Raw genomic sequence first — 17,222 nt, 5'->3', positions numbered from 1 at the left:
CTGCTCACAAGATGGCCGCCACACCAGAGCCTGCTACAAAGATGGCCGCCACGCCAGAGCCTGCTGCAAAGATGGCCGCCACGCCAAAGCCTGCTGCAAAGATGGCCGCCACGCCAGAGCCTGCTACAAAGATGGTCGCCATGCCTGTACAAACAGTCGGTCTCTTACTGTCATTTCCTGTCAAGCCAGCGTCTGCTAACTCCACGTCAGCCAAGCCAGCGTCTGCTAAGGCCACGTCAGCCAAACCAGCATCTGCTAAAGCCACGTCAGCCAAGCCAGCATCTGCTAAGGCCACGTCAGCCAAACCAGCATCTGCTAAAGCCACGTCAGCCAAGCCAGCACCTGCTAACGCTACATCAGCCAAGCCAGCATCTACTAACGTCACGTCTGCCAAGCCAGCGCTCGCTAGCATCACATCAGCCAAGCCACAGCCTGTTCATATCATGTCTGCTGCTCCTGTACAGTCAAATCACGACACAGCTCCTGTTCTTGTCAAGTCAAGTTACAGCTAATGCTCCTGTCAAGTCAAGTCAAGTTACAGCAGTTGTTCCTCCTGAGCCAAGTCAAGCAGCACTTCCTGAGTCAAGTCAAGCAGCACTTCCTGAGCCAAGTCAAGCAGCACATCCTGAGTCAAGGCAAGACACCCCAACACTTCCAGAATCTAAGCAAGTTACCACAGCGTTTACAGAGTCACATCAAGACACAGCAGTACCTCCTGAATCATGTCCAGCCGCCGCTGTCCCAGCAAGGCCAAGTCAAGTCATGACTGTCCCCTCAGAGCCAAGTCAAGTCACAACTACTCCCTCAAAGCCATGTCAATTCACAGCTGCTCCTGTCACGCCAAATCAAGTCACAGCTGCTCCTGTCACGCCAAGTCAAGTCACAGCTGCTCCTGTCACGCCAAATCAAGTCACAGCTGCTCCTGTCACGCCGAGTCAAGTTACAGTTGTTCCTCTCACGCCAAGCCAAGTCACTGCTGTTCCTGTCATCCCAAGTCAAGTCACTGCTATTCCTGTCACGCCCAATCAAGTCACAGCAGTTCCTTCCAGGCCAAGTCACGTCTCGCCCGAGCATCCAGAGCCGGGTCATGTCTCGTCTGATCTGCCAGAGCCAACGCTCCCAAGCCACGCAGAGCCAACGCTCCCAAGCCACGCAGAGCCAACGCTCCCAAGCCACGCAGAGCCAACGCTCCCAAGCCACGCAGAGCCAACGCTCCCAAGCCACGCAGAGCCAACGCTCCCAAGCCACACGCCCTCAGACCCGTTGGGCCTCCCATTAACCACCGTACTGCCCACGATGGCCATCGCCTTTTTGAGCGTGCGTCATCTGTCCCTGAGGCTGTTCACGAGTCTGTCACGGAGGCCTCACCTGTCTACTTGTCCGCTGCGCCTATACCTCTTTCGGAGGTGGCGTTCATAGCGGAACTCCCTGCTCTGCCTGCACCGCCAAGATTCCCTGCTCTGTCAGCGCCGTCAAGGCTACCTGCTCTGCCAGCGCCGCCAAGGCCTCACGCTCTGCCCGCGCCGCCAAGGCCTCACGCTCTGCCTGCACCGCCAGGGCTTCACGCTCTGCCTGCACCGCCAGGGCTTCACGCTCTGCCTGCACCGCCAAGGCTTCACGCTCTGCCTGCACCGCCAAGGCTTCATGCTCTGCCTGCACCGTTTATGCTCCCTGCTCTGCCAGCACCACCAGGGTTCCCTTCTCTACCTGCTCCGTCAAGGTTCCTGGCTCTGCCTGCTCCGCCAAGATTCCTTGCTCTGTCTGCTCCGCCAGGACTCCTTGCTCTGCCTGTACCGCCTAGGCTCCCTGTCATCTCTGTCTCGGCTTATGGGGCCGTTCCAGAAGTCTTTGCCTGCCCAATAACAACCATGACAGCCGTTCCTGAAGTTCCTGTCTGCCCAGTCACGGCCACGGAGGCAGCGTACTCCTACGAACTCTTTACCTCCCTCCTTGCTCTGTCTGCCTCCTCTGTCTCTGCTCTCCCCAGGTCCCTGTCCATGATTTTTTTTTTTTTTTTTTTCAACCTTTATTTAACTAGGAAAGTCACATTGAGGTTAAAACCTCTTTTACAAGTGAGACCTAGTCAAGACAGGGTCAGATAGCAGGATTAAACAAATAACAAACCACAGACAAAACCAACATCATCAATAAATACAACAAAAAATACAGCAGCATAAACATTTAGGTTTTACCTAATACCATACATAATACTGTTCACAGAAACTACATTAATAAAATCATATTGATAATGAATTTAAGTGGAAATGGAATTATCAAAACATCTGCACTTAGCAATGATCAGTTCTTTTATTCTATATTTAAAATCATTTAAAATCATTTAAAGAGATGAGGGATTGTAGTTTAAGTTTAGTCTGCACGTCATTCCAGGACCAGGGACCATAATAGAACAGGCTTAGCTTTCCAGCCTCTGTTCTAATAGCCGGCACTTTAAACTGTAACCAGTTATGTGACCTGAGATTGTAAGAACTTTGAAATGATAAAAATTTCTTATATAAATATTTTGGAAGTTTTCCTAAAATAACTTTATAAATTAAAATATACCAATGTTCAAGCCTGCGCAAATGCAAAGATGACCATCCAACCAAACTGTAAAGTAAACAATGATGTGTCGTAAAACTAGAGTTTGTGATATATCTGAGAGCAGAGTGATAAAGGGGGTCAAGTTTGGACAAGGTAGACAGAGAGGCAAATCTGTAAATAGTATCCCCATAATCAATCTGTGACAGAAAAAGGCTAGCAACTAAACGTTTTCTTGAAGCCAAGGAAAAACAGGACCTTAGTCTATACAGAAAACCCAATGTGAATTTTAATTTCTTTGCAAGAAAATCAACATGATATTTAAAATTTAGGTTTTTATCCATCCAAAATCCCAGATATTTGTAATTATCTACAGACTGGATACAAATTCCATCTAGTGACTTGATGGAGAGGGATGGTAGTATTGTTCGCCCAGTTTGAAAAACCATAACTTTAGTTTTATGTGGGTTTAACAACAGCTTCAAATCTAGTAGGGCATGTTGCAGGATATTGAAATCTGCCTGTAGATTTGAAAAAGCTAATTTAGCTGTGGGGGCACAGGAATACAGAATTGTATCATCTGCATAGAGGTGATATTTACAAAAATTAAAATTATCACAAACATTATTAATATAAACTAGGAAAAGCAAGGGACCCAAAACAGAACCCTGTGGAACACCCTTAGTTACAAGGACTGGGTTTGACAGATCATTGCCATATTTGACCATTTGTGAACGATTGGTCAAATAGCTATGGAACCATTTGACCGCGTTACATCCAATGCCAGCTCTCAGCAGGGTATTAACCAATAATGGATGGTCCACAGTATCAAACGCCTTTGTGAGGTCTATGAACAGAGAGACACAGCTAAGTTTACTGTCCATAGCCTCTTTGATGTCATCCATAACTTTTAAAGTGGCGGATATTGTACTGTGCCCCGACCGGAACCCGGATTGCATTTCATTTAAAATATTATGTGAGTGCAAATATGATTTAAGTTGAGTAGCAACTAAAGATTCCAATATTTTAGAAAGTACAGGAAGATTAGAGATGGGTCTAAAATTATTCATGTCAAATCGATCACCAGATTTGAACAGGGGAGTAATGTAAGCTTGCTTCCAGATTGCTGGGATCTGATTAAAACTTAATGACATATTAAAAATATGGGTAATAGGCTCAGCTATAACCGGTGCAGCCACCTTTAACAAAAAGGGATCCAGACCATCAGGTCCAGGTGCCTTTTTAGGGTCTATAGAATTAAGTGATTTCATAACATCTTGAACTTGGAGGGCTTCAAAATCAAATGATAAATCAGAGATAAAAGATGTACTAGGTGGCAAAAAAATGTGTTGAAGCATCCCTTGAAATTGATGGAAACTGCTGATCAAATAGATGACCTGCCTTCTCAAAGTGTGCATTAAAGGCATTTAAAATGTCACTTTTATCTGTGATGGTTACATTTCCAATGATCAATTTCTGGGGAAAGTCTGAAACCTTTTTATTCTGCAATGCTTTAATTGTTTTCCAGAATTTAGAAGGATTGTTAAAATTATCAGTAGTTACATTAAGATAATAATTTGATTTAGAGGCCCGAATGGCTGAGGTACATTTATTTCTCAAAGTTCTAAAACGTTGCCAATCTACATTACTGCTGGACCTCCTTGCAAGGGACCACTGTTTATTTCTTAATTGAATTAACTGGGCTAGTTCTTGAGAAAACCAAGGATTATCCCTATTCTTTATTCTATGCTTTTTAAAAGGAGCGTGTTTATTGGCAATCAATAGAAACTGTTGCTGAAAAAAATCAACAGCTTCATCAACAGTAGGACTCAATGCAACATGATTCCAGTTCAGTCTTGCCAAGTCAGATAAAAATGCCTGCTCTGAAAAATGTTTAAAATAGCGTCTAGAAACAGTGAGACCCTTAAGTTTAGGTATTTTGGTGTTTCTAACACATCCTATTGCGCAATGGTCGCTTAGGTCGTTCACAAACACACCTATTGCTGTATACTTATGAGCCCTGTTAGTGAGAATGACATCTAACAGAGTGTCACTATTAGGCTTAGATGGATTAAATCTGGTGGGGCTATCAATGAGTTGTACTAAATTTAGAGAATTACAAGCCAATTTAAAATTCTCTGATTTGTCGCTGAGCCAATCCCAATTTAAATCACCAAGTAAAATTATTTCGGAATTATTTAACTTGGACAGCACTTCAGTTAAAGTCGATAGGGTCTCGTTAACAGCAGAGGGGGGTCTATAGCACCCAATAAGAGTAAATGGAGCATTTGCAACCCCAATATTTAAAGCAATAAGTTCAAACTGACTTGGGATTGACTGGGAAAGTAAAACAGACACAGGAAATTTTTTAGATACATAAATAGCTACGCCACCTGCACGCCCTTTTCTATCTATTCTGTAAACATTATAACCACCAACACAAATAACATCATCAGGGACAGACGGTTTGAGCCAAGTTTCAGAGATCACAACAATATCAGGATTAGCAGACATAAACCACGTTTTCAATAAATCCAGTTTGGGTAGTAAACTTCTAGCATTGATATGTAAAAAACCAATTCCATGCCTATTAGCAAATTCAGTAGGTGTGGAGAGATGATGTAAATTTACTGAATTAGGCAGGGGACCCGGGTTTACATTAACATTACCAGAGACAAATAAAAGCAATAAAATCAATGTTCGTGAAAGAGACTTTTTAACATTAAAAGAAGATTTGTGATGGGAGAAAGTCCTTGGACAGCCATAAGAAATAACTGATTCAAACACCAACAAGGCGTGTGGGAAGACAGTCCTTATATGATCAATTATTAATACATTGAGAAATTGATCAGTGGTAAAGTTTGTCGCGAATTGCCGACTTGATGGAAGATCACAGAATTTCATAGAAAATGAGCGTTGTATGCAACAATGCTTGCATGACAGCGGAGTACACGCGAGACAAGCAAATAAAATCAGCACAATCGTGAATTTTAAAGTCATTTTTAAATGTCACAACCAGCGTCCAGAGAGACTGAAGATAGAAAAAAACCGGCAGCAGAAGGGGAAAAGGAGGCGAAACAGTCACCTGAGATTTATATCCGAAGATATGCATCCACCGTCTCACACCCGGCGTAAAAATTGTTTGGCGCACAATTGCACAGCAACCTCGGATCAGAAGGCGTAGTCGCTCTGGCAGATCCTTTGAAACCAGAGATCGAAATCCAACGATGGGCCAGCTCGAATGCAAGATCAAGCAGTCGGATGAAGGAATCCACCAACCCTTTTGCTGATCGCATTCGCACCACCGGAGACGAGCCTCTACGGCCACTGAACAAGAACCAGCATCAGAGCCGTTATACACGCAATTGCACAGCCGGCTGACCCAGTCAGCGCACGTTGTCGCCCTGGCCGATCCTTCAACTGGTGAAATTACTCCGTAAAGTTGCCCAACTGCTAGACATCAATAAAAACTACAATTCGCCATCTCTGTAGAAAAACCCTCAGAACTTAGGAACATTAAAAGCTGCTTGGCACTTGAGATAAGACCCAAGACAGGACTCCCAAAAAACAGAGACACACATGAAACTGCTATCGTGCCGCCATCTTGATCACATTTATGTCAGACAGTGATGCGGCCTCCTGTTCCGCCCTGGAGGGCCCCTGCGCCTCCTGCTCCGCCCTGGAGGGCTCCTGCGCCTCCTGCTCCGCCCTGGAGGGCTCCTGCGCCTCCTGCTCTGCCCTGGAGGGCTCCTAAGCCTCTTGCTCCGCCTTCGGCTACGCCCTGGAGGGCTCCTGCGCCTCCTGTTCCGCCCTGGAGGGCTTCTGTGCCTCCTGCTCCGCCCTGGAGGGCTCCTGCGCCTCCTGCTCCGCCCTGGAGGGCTCCTGCGCCTCCTGCTCTGCCCTGGAGGGCCCCTGCGCCTCCTGCTCCGCCCTGGAGGGCTCCTGCGCCTCCTGTTCCGCCCTGGAGGGCTTCTGCGCCTCCTGCTCCGCCCTGGAGGGTTCCTGCCCCGCTCCGGAGGGCCGCTCCGCCTCCTGCTCTGCCCTGGAGGGGCCCTGCGCCTCCTGCTCCGCCCTGGAGGGCTCCTAAGCCTCTTGCTCCGCCTTCGGCTCCGCCCTGGAGGGCTTCTACGCCTCTTGCTCCGCCCGGAGGGTCGCTAAGCCTCCTGCTCCACCCCGGAGGGCTGCTCCGCCTCCTGCTCCGCCCTGGGGGCTCCTAAGACTCTTGCTCCACCTCAAAGGACTGCTCTGCCTCCAGCTCTGCTCTGGAAGGCTCTTGAATCCCCTGCTCTGCTCTGGAGGACCTTTGCCCAACCTGTTCTGCCTCAGTCTCCTGGCCCCCCCACCGCTCCCCTGGACTGTTTCTTCCTGTTGTTTTTTGGAGCGTCTGGAAGCCGCTCCTTGGGGGGGGCTATGTTACGCCAGGCCAGCAGAGGGAGCCCTTACCCCCACTGACTGTTGCTGCTCCCTCTGCTGCCTCTATGGTAGCTTCCTGTCTGCCTTCCATAAAAGCCAGCTTCACACACACACACACTCATCGCGAAGTATTGATTTGCTGTAGCGGACTCTACTAAGCGTTTCTCTGGTTTCATTTCCCTGTTTTGTTATTTTTCCACGGTTTTGTTTCTTGTCATAGTTTAGCCATTGTTTTTGTTCCGTTTTCATTGCCATAGTTTTGCCTTGTTTCATTGTTTGTTTATTTTGCTACTTTGGACTGCTCACTTGGATTTTGACCCCCGCCGGTATTATTGGATTACGCTTTGTTTTGCCTTGGATGTTCTTGTTTGCTGGTGATTTAACCCTGCCTGTCGACCACGATCTGTCTAATAAAGCTGCATTTGGATCCATCACGCCTCCCACGAGTCCTGCGCTTACAGAGTTACACCAGCATTCACAGCTTATATGGACGGAACGTCACTATATATACACACACGCACGCACGCACACACACGTGTATGTATGTGTGTGTATTTACATATATATATATATATATATATATATATATATATATTAGGGGTGGGCATAGATTAATTTTTTTAATCTAGATTAATCTAGATTAAATCTTGGAATTAATCTAGATTAATCTAGATTAAAATGGCTAATTTGAATTCTGATGAAGGCATTCAGAATGTGTGCTACCCAAATAATGACTAAAAGTAAGTCTTCGAGAACGCGCCAGATGGCGTATTAGACCAGGCGCCTATCTCCTGTTTCCAAAATGCATCACAAACTGCTTGACAATTGCATTAACAACATAATTACCTATACAAACTTGTGCAACCAAGTACTTTTGCGCAAAAGGCTGCACGACGTGTGCGTTGCCGTTAAATACACAGACGCGCACGGGCATGGATAGCCTATCTGCGTCTTCGATTAAACTGCCTTGCTTTTAGAAGCGTCAATTCAGTTGTTGCATATAGTTTAATGTCTTTATTTCGGGATTATAACTCAAACTTGAGATTTTACTGGAGCACAGCAGATTTGCCCCAGTAAAAAGGGTCTAGCAACGCACGCACCTGCCCTGAAGCGGCTTCATAACTGCATCCATGTTTGCACGTCTCATTTGATGTGGTCATTTCACAGAAGTTGAAGACTCGTTCTCGCCCCCTACAGTGCAATTCAACTAGGTATACGTCATCCGTGCTAAAATATCAAGGTGAAAGTCATCATAGCTTACGTAGTTTAGACCCAGCTCCCAACCCAACTTTGAGAATAGATTAACGGCGATATTTTTTTTATCGCCCGATAAGAGTCTCACGTTAACGCAGCACGTTAACGCCGATAACGGCCCACCACTAATATATATAAATACACACACATACATACACACATACATATATATATATATATATATATATATATATGTGTGTGTGTGTGTGTGTGTGTGTGTATGTGTGTGTGCGTGTGTGTGTGTGTGTGTGGAAATCCTGTGGCATTAAACCGAGAAACAAATAGAGAAATAATTAACGTAGCTGCTGTTCCAGCCAAGCAAAAATTATGTGTTTAGCCCAAGCTGAAGAATTTTGATGTGCATTTGATCAAATGTATCTGAAGTACAAGGTTATGAAATACATTATGTGAATGCTTGGCTTGAGTTTTTAATCTAGATTTAAACATAGAGAGTGTGTCTGAACCCCGAACGTTATCAGGGAGGCTATTCCAGAGTTTGGAAGCCAAGGGAGGCTATTCCAGAGTTTGGAAGCCAAATGTGAAAAGGCTCTCCCTCCTTTAGTGGACTTTGCTATTCTAGGTAGTACCAAAAGTCCAGAGTTTTGCTACCTTAGGGAGCGTGATGGGTTGTAGCGTGGTAGGAGACTAGTTAGGTACGCAGGAGCTAAACCATTAAGGGCCTTATAGGTAACAAGTAATATTTTGTAAGTGATACGGAACCTAATAGGTAGCCAGTGCAGAGACTGTAAAATTGGGGTAATATGATCATATTTTCTTGACCAGGTAAGGACTCTAGCAGCTGCATTTTGGACTACCTGTAGCTTGTTTATTGAAGATGCAGGACAATCACCAAGTAGTGCATTACAATAGTCCAGTCTAGACGTCATGAATGCATGAAATAACTTTTCTGCATCAGAAACAGGTAACATGTTCCGTAGCTGTTACATTCTGTCTGTCTGTTCATTTGGTTCCTCCCATAGTCTCCCCCTGTCATTCTGTTATCATTGCCCTTATTATCCCATTATCCCCGTCACCTGTGTTTGATAATTAGTTCCCTTTATAAGTCTGCCCTCGTCTTCAGTTTCCTGTCGGCCTTTAATGTTGATTTGGTTTTCAGTGTGTGTGTGGATGCTTCTCTGTTCCTGCTAAATGTTATATCGTACGCCGTATCCAGTCTTCCATGCAGCACCAGCAGTATCTTAACAGTAGCTTGGCAATGTTTCTAAGATGGAAGAATTCCATAATATTAATAAAGAGTTAAAAATACGTATGTAAAATTATTTTAGTCAATTTAAATTAAATTAGTAATTTTCTGTAAATCTAATATCACCCAGGTGGGAGATTTTAACTCCTATTCACTTGGAATTAAAAAAAAAAATCTTAGCACTCACCATACTGATCATACACTGATCACTTTAAATATACCAGAACCTGGGTCAGTCAAGCAGTGGTTTACTAACCCCTCAGGCGGGGTTGAGGAGTGAAGATGGATGAGGAAAACCGGAGTAACTGAACAAATAAAGTTTATTAAAACAAAACACTGAAACTGATACAAAAATAAACAAAACCGGGAGTAAGAAACGGGCACATGAAGCCAAACAAACAGAAGTAACATATACATTGACCGACAAACGGGGAGTGCAAACACAGACTCTTAAATACTCAGAAACGGGGGCGTGGTCACAAACAAGATAACAGGATAACGAGGGGGAAATACAAATATGGGCAAGAACAAACCAAATGGACAAAACCAGGAGGGGGAGACAAAGACTAAACCATAAGAACTGGAAACATAGGGGGAAAAACACTAGGAGAACAGAACAGAACAAGACATAATCCTGACACATGGTTACTAGTCAAGTCAAGTCAAGTCAAGATTATTTATACAGCACTTTTTACAATACAAGTTGTGTCAAAGCAACCTTACAGTATTAAAATAATAAAGTAAAATGTCAATAATAATGCAAGAGTTCCATATTGCAACAAAGTCAAATTGGAGAGGACTCATCTGGTTCCCATGGCCTTGTGCCGGTGGCCGTTTAGGGTAGGAGTTCTTTCTTGATGATCTGTCTCTGGGGCTCATCTAGTTGATATGGTATCCACTGAGATTCGGCTGTAGGTGTTGATCCACCATCTGCTCTTGGTTTGGACTGGATCCGGGGGACTGCAGTGACCATCTGATCTGGATACGGACTGGATCTGGTGGCTATGGTGATCTGGGAATAAGAAACAAACAGACTAATATTAATGTAGATGCAAGAGTTCCAAGTTGCCACAAAATCAGATTGGAGAGGACTCATCTGCTTTTCGCGGTCTTTCGTCGATGGCTGTCTAGGTGATGAGGTCTTCACTGATGATCTGTCTCTAGGACTCATCTAGTTGATATGGTCTCTGCTGACATTCAGGGCTGTAGAGGATATCTCTGGGTTCTGATGGGTACGGACTAGATCCGGGGGACGGCAGTGACCATCTGATCTGGATACAGGTGGCTACGGTGACCTCGGAATAAGAAGGAAAGATACTAATATTAGCGTAGATGCCATTCTTCTTCTGATGCAACGAGTACACCAGGTGTTTATGGGTCTTTAATCTAGATTTAAACTGACAGAGTGTGTTTGCCTCCCGAACAGTGTTAGGTAGATTGTTCCAGAGAATTTTGAGAACGCAGCGGACGTGAGGGACTATAATATGATAAGAGCTCGCTCAAGTACTGAGGAGCTAAACCGTTCAGGGCTTTATAAGTAATTAGCAAGATTTTAAAGTCTATACGATGTTTAATAGGGAGCCAGTGCAGTGCTGACAGAACCGGGCTAATATGGTCATACTTTCTGGTTCTAGTAAGAACTCTAGCTGCTGCATTTTGGACCAGCTGGAGTTTGTTTATTAAGCGTGCAGAACAACCACCCAATAAAGCATTACAATAATCTATCCTTGAGGTCATAAACGCATGGATTAACGTTTCTGCATTTGACATTGTGAGCATAGGTCGTAATTTAGATATATTTTTTAGATGAAAAAATGCGGTTTTGCAAATGCTAGAAATGTGGCTTTCGAAGGAAAGATTGCTATCGAATAGGACACCTAGGTTCCTGACTGATGACGACGAATTGACAGAGCAGTCATTGAGTATTAGACTGTGTTTTAGGTTATTACATGTGGAGGTTTTAGGTCCAATAATTAACACCTCTGTTTTTTCAGAATTTAGCAGTAAGAAATTTCTCGCCATCCAATTTTTTATTTCAACTATGCATTCTGTTAGTTTTCCAAATTGGTATGTTTCACCAGGCCGTGAAGAAATATAGAGCTGCGTATCATCAGCATAACAGTGAAAGCTAACACCATGTTTCCTGATGATATCTCCTAAGGGTAACATATAAAGTGTAAAAAGTAATGGCCCTAATACTGAGCCTTGAGGTACTCCATACTGCACTTGTGATTGATATGACACCTCGTCATTCAGTGCTACGAATTGATGCCGGTCAGATAAGTACGATTCGAACCAAGCGAGTGCACTACCACTAATGCCAACATAATTTTCAAATCTATTTAAAAGAATATTGTGGTCAATAGTATCAAACGCAGCACTAAGATCCAGTAGCACTAATAGAGAGATGCATCCACGATCGGATGACAGGAGAAGATCATTTGAAACTCTAATAAGAGCAGTCTCAGTGCTATGATACGGTCTAAAACCTGACTGGAAATCCTCACAGATACCATTTTTCTCTAAGATTTGAAATTGGTTTGTAATTGTTTAATTCATTGGGAACAAGTTGAGGTTTTTTAATTAGAGGCTTAATAACAGCCAGTTTGAAGGTTTTGGGGACATATCCTAACGATAGTGACGAATTAATAATATTCAGAAGAGGATCCATGACTTCTGGAAGCACCTCTTTTAGTAGCTTAGATGGAATAGGGTCTAACATACATGTTGTCGGTTTAGATAATTTAATAAGTTTATACAGCTCTTCCTCTCCTATAGTTGAAATGCATGGAATTGTTCCTCAGGAGATCTATAGCATATCTGATGTGATACTGTAGCGGATGGCTGCATAGTTACAATTTTATCTCTAATAGTATCTATCTTGGTAGTAAAATAGTTCATAAAGTCATTACTGCTGTGCTGTTGGGAAAATTCAGCGCCTGTTGGTGCTTTATTCTTCATTAATTTAGCCACTGTATTGAATAAATACCTAGGGTTATGTTTGTTTTCTTCTAAGAAAGATGAAAAATAATCTGATCTAACAGTTTTTAATGCTTTCCTATAGGATATGTTACATTCACGCCAGGCTGTACAGAAAACCTGTAGTTTTGTTTTCTTCCAGCTGCATTCCATTTTTCGTCGTGCTCTCTTCAGTGCGCGAGTGTGTTCAGTATACCACAGCGTCGGACTGTTTTCCTTAATTTTTCTTAACCGCAGAGGAGCAACTATATGAAAAAACTATGCTAGAAAAAAACTATGCTAGAAAAAAGAGAGTCAATAGTTTCTGTTGCATCATCAAGTTTTCCTGAGCTATCGCATATGCTAAGGAATTCAGATAAATCAGGAAGATTACTTACAAAGCAGTCTCTAATGGTAGAAGTAATGGTTCTACTGTACTTATAGCGAGGAGTTAATTTTAGAGTTTTAGTCATCTGGAGTATACACGGGACTAGATAATGATCTGAGATATCATCACTTTGATGCAGAATTTCAACGCCATTAACATCAATTCCGTGTGACAATATTAAATCTAAAGTATGATTTCGGCAATGAGTAGGTCCTGACACGTGTTGTCTAACCAGTGTAGTGTAGTACTATTACAGTACTACACTTACTGTAATAAAACCATGTTTAATTTTCGTAAGCATTGTTGGGTTCCCCACAGTTGTGGTCTGTGCTTGCACTGCGTTTTTTGTGTTTGTTTGCGTTGTAAGTAGTTTGTGCAGCGCGTTTCTGTTTTTGCAGTGCATTTATGCTTTGCAGCGCACTTCTGTATTTGCAGCACGTTTCATGGTTTGTGTTGTGAATATTTGCAGCGTATTTCTGTTTTTCCGTATTTAACTGACTTTTTCTGCTGGTCCAGATTCAGATTCAGATTCAGATTCATATTTTATTGTCCTCAAGGAGGAAATTCATTTTCACAGATCGTACCCAAGCTATACTGCACACATCTTTTACAACATACAAATAATCCTTCACACATATACCCCCCGCTACAAATATATATCCTACAGAAGTACAATTTTACAAATATATATATTACCCATAAGCTTATAGCATCAACAAAACAGCCCCAAAGTCATACACTTCCCAGTTTCTGTGAATTTAGCATTCTGATGGCAGAAAGTACAAAGCTTTTCCCGAAGCGTGCTTTTTTATGAGGTAACTGTTTATATCTACGGCCTGATGGCAGAAGAGAAAAGAACAAATTAAGAGGATGGCTAGGATTTTTAACTATAGTATTTGCCCTCCGAATGATAGCATTATCGATAAGGGCTAGCAGATTAGGAGTAGAAAGACCAATTATTTTTGAGGAGGTATTAGTAATTTTTAAAAGCTTATTCCTGTTTGTGCAAGAAAGCATAGTAAAATAGCAAGTGACACAATACATAACAATGGATTCGATGATACTGCGATACAGAAGAAGCAAAAGATATGGTTTCAATGACAACATCCTCAGTTTGCGTATGACAGAAAGTCTCTGTTGGCAGCGTCTATAAATATCCGTGACATGATGGTCAAATGACAATTTACTGCCCAAGGTAATGCCAAGGTACTTAAAGCGGTCAACAATTTCTACAAACTGGCCATTGATTAATATAGGACAGTGAGGAGTGAAGAATTTATGCCGTGTATCAAAAACGAGTTCCTTCGTTTTAGAAACATTAAGAAGAAGATGATTGTCTGTACACCATTGGAAAAAATAAGCAACAGACTGATGATATGCTGTGACTGAATCCTCATCCTTAAGAAATGCAAGTATAGCTGTATCATCAGAGTATTTGTAGTATCTCGTAATCTGGAAGGGACTGAGACAGTCATTAGTGTACAGTGTATAAAGAAAAGGACTAAGGACACAGCCTTGAGGAGCTCCGGTGTTAACAACAGTAATTGTGGATGTAACGTTACCCATCCTTACTGCCTGTGGTCTGTCACTTAAAAAATTGCAAATCCAGCGGATTACAAGAGGTGGCACGCAGAGATGATGGAGTTTTTTGATCATAGTATGATGCTGAATAGTATTAAAAGCGGAACTAAAGTCTATGAAAAGAATTCTTGCATGATTACCAGGGGTGTCCAGATGCTGAAGGAGAGCATGGAGGAGGCATGCAACAGCGTCCTCAGTTCCTCTTTTGGCCTTGTAGGCAAACTGGTAAGGATCCAATCGTGGGCTGACGACTGGAAGAATGATGTTCAAAACTAATTTCTCAAAGCATTTTGCAATTATTGGAGTAAGCGCTACTGGCCTATAGTGATTTAGTTCAGAAGGACGAGGCATCTTAGGAACTGGGATGATAGTAGCTGTTTTCCATAGCATAGGGACAGTTGCGGTCAGCAGTGACTCTTTGAAGAGTGAATAGAAAACCGGAGAAAGTTCCAGGGCACAGTTCTTGAGAAGCCTTCCAGTGATCCCATCTGGTCCAGGAGCCTTACCAGTTTTACACCTCCTGAGCTGCTGGTAAACATCCTCCTGTGTAAAAAGGGGAAAATGTGACTGCTCAGGTGTGGAAAAACTCCTGAGCAGTCTATCACACTCGCTGGTGTAATTCCGGTTGTCAAATCTGGCATAGAATTTGTTCAGATCTTCAGTAAATGAATGAGAATCAGTAAATATAGGAACTTTAACTTTTGAAGTGGTTCCTGTAAGTGTTCTTACTTTCTGAAAGGCCTCTCTAGTATTCATGCTACTGAAGTCCTGTTCCAGTTTTTCCTTATATGCAAGTTTTGCCTTTTTAATATCATTTTTCACCGACCGATTGATGTCCCTTAAAGCAACCCAGTCCTTACGACGAAATGCCTGCTGTTTCTCCTTGATTTTAAGTTTTATTTGATGAGTCATCCACGGTCTAGAGTTAGGATATTTTTTTACCGTTACAACTGGAATGGTAGTTGCCATGCAAAACTTAATATAGTCAGTTATTATCTCAGTTCTTACATTCAGTTCACCTCCAAAGATGCTCCAGTCTGTACATGCAAAAGACCCCTGGAGTTTTGCCATCGCATCTTCTGACCACTGATTAGTGCTGTAAGTGACAGGTTTCTCCCTCTTCAGCCACTGTCTATATTGTGGTAACAGAAAAACAATATGATGATCCGCGGAGCCTAATGGGGGCTGCACGCGAGCAGAGTATGCGTTATTGATGTTCCCATAACACCGGTCCAACACCTTCTCTTTCCTTGTGGGGATGTCCACATACTGTGTAAAAGATGGAAGAACACTATCCAAGCTACAGCTATTAAAATCCCCCATAATAAACACCGGCGCATCAGGATATTTACTTAGCATAGCCTGGGTGTTCTGGAATGCTAACTCAGCTGCCGCGTTAATATTTACGCCCGGTGGAACATAAACACAGCTGATAACCACCGTGGGAAATTCCCGAGGGAGGTAGAAGGGACGCAGTGAGAGAGTCAGTATTTCAATATCAGGTGTACAGACCCTATCATGGATCTTAATGTTGTCACACCACCGATTATTAATAAAAACGCAAACCCCTCCACCCCTCTCCTTACCGGAGTTCCTCGTTCGGTCCGCTCTGATGATAGTAAAATTATCCAAGCTAACCTCTTCATCCGGAACAGAGTCATTCAGCCATGTCTCAGATAGTGCGATAATGCAGGCATCCCGAAAGTATTTCTCCGTTCGGCATCTAGCATGTAGAATGTCCATTTTATTTCGAAGAGATTGCACATTAGCCATTACAACGGAGGGGAGAGGGGGGTTAAAGGGGCGCCTCCGCAGTCTCGTGCGAACTCCTCCTCGCCTTCCTCGTTTCCTCGGTTTATATAGGATATTCGCTGGAATTGCATCCAAAGGTCCTAGGCCCAGAGGGACAGAGCCCCGGATAGAGAGAAGATCTTGACGAGAATATGTAAGTTTGTTGCTGCCGTGCCCATCCGGGTAAAGCACTGCACACCTGAGATCGCAATTAATCAACCAGAAGATCAAAAAGATCAAGGTAATCCCCGGCATTTTTCCGACGTAGATCCTGGTGGTCGTAGAATACTAACTCACACAAAAACACACAAACGCCAACTCAACCAAAAAAGAGGAAAACAAACAGATGTGAGAGGGCACAGGGTACAAACTGTCTTGTCGCAGACAGAGCATGCGCCAAAAACTTGTAATTAGTCCAATCAGCGAGGTTGCCAAAACTTTTTGAAATGTACAAACTGGTAGAATTGCTTGGATTTCAGATGTTTTGATATCATCTGAATATCATACAGTAGGTAGCAGAATGAAAGATGGAACTTAAGAATGCTGTAAGAGAAGAGCAAAAAAGAAAGAGTGAGCAGAGGAGGAAAATTAGCAATGTTTTCAGCCCACATGAGTGTGTGTGGTGACGAGGTAATTAGAGAGCTGTCACTTGTCCTTGTCAGCCTTCACTTCCTCTGCAACACCAGTCATGAGTGATTTAGTGTGTGTGTGTGTGTGTGTGTGTGTGTGTGTGTGTGTGTACCTGGTATTCATCACGTTGTGGGGACCAACAAGGATAGGAATACCAGTAGATTTTGACCTTGTGGGGACATTTCTTAGGTCCCCATGAGGAAACAGGCTTATAAATCATGCACAATGAGTTTTTTTGATGAAGTAAAAGTGTGCACAATCTCCTGTGAGGGCTAGGTTTAGGTGTAGGGTAGGTGTAGGGCGATAGAAAATACGGTTTGTACAGTATAAAAACCATTACGCCTATGGAATGTCCCCATAAAACATGTAAACCCAACATGTGTGTGTGTGTGTGTGTGTGTGTGTGTGTGTGTGTGTGTGTCTTTATGTGTGTCTTTATAGTAATGTGGGCATAGGTGCACCTAC

Source organism: Garra rufa, chromosome 5 (assembly GCF_049309525.1).
Source record: "Garra rufa chromosome 5, GarRuf1.0, whole genome shotgun sequence".
Lineage (NCBI taxonomy): Eukaryota > Metazoa > Chordata > Actinopteri > Cypriniformes > Cyprinidae > Garra > Garra rufa.
The sequence above is the reverse complement of the archived record's forward strand: the minus strand, read 5'-3'. Positions refer to the sequence as shown.